Source organism: Aplysia californica, unplaced genomic scaffold (assembly GCF_000002075.1).
Source record: "Aplysia californica isolate F4 #8 unplaced genomic scaffold, AplCal3.0 scaffold01229, whole genome shotgun sequence".
Taxonomy (NCBI): domain Eukaryota; kingdom Metazoa; phylum Mollusca; class Gastropoda; order Aplysiida; family Aplysiidae; genus Aplysia; species Aplysia californica.
In genome coordinates this window covers 76645-77436 of record NW_004798499.1, presented here as the reverse complement: position 1 = coordinate 77436, position 792 = coordinate 76645, and positions in this window count along the sequence as shown.

Here is a 792-nt window from a genome sequence, read left to right as displayed (position 1 = left end):
GTCTCTCTCTCTCTCTCTCTCTCTCTCTCTCTCTCTCTCTCTCTCCCCCCTCTCTCTCGCTGATTCTCTTTCAAATAAAATGTGACTTGACCATTCACTGATAAGTAAAACAGGGGAAATAACTAGAAAAAGATACTTTTTCAACAAGTAATTACAAGTTGCTCCCCTTGAAAAGTTTCAGTGACCTTAGGTGCTGTCCTTGAGAATAATTATATTATGTTAAAATATTATTTTGTTTTGCATTTTTCTCATGGGTTCCAATTTGTCTATACAAATCAATAAATGCGTGTAGATAATATTATGACATTCAGTGCAGAGTTAATGATGATATCACATCCTATTATAAACATATTATAAGGGTATCATGGATTTTAAAAAAAAGTCGAATACTATCAATATTGCGTTTCGTAAGGTATGCTTTTTAACCAGCACGACATTCTGTTCGAAATTAAGTAATCGGTACGATTTATAAGTTTTGAATGAAGACAAGCGGGCTAACCCAGATTTCGGGGGTTTTCATAAATCTTGACCTACACCAAAAGTGGGCATTGCCCTACCTATTGAAGAAGTTTGATTTTATTGGTGAGTATTTTTGTTTAATTATAGAGAAAACTCTGCTTGTCTTATATAAAGAAACGGAGCAAGGGGCAAAAACTTACCTTCAATTGTTTCAGAACAGAATTTTTTGGGATAGCCCCCTTGTACTTAAAAGCGACCAAATAAGAAACCTTTGTGCTTTTTGGGTTATTATTAGCTGCAAGATCGTTTGCCCACCTAGCTCCATCAGTTTGG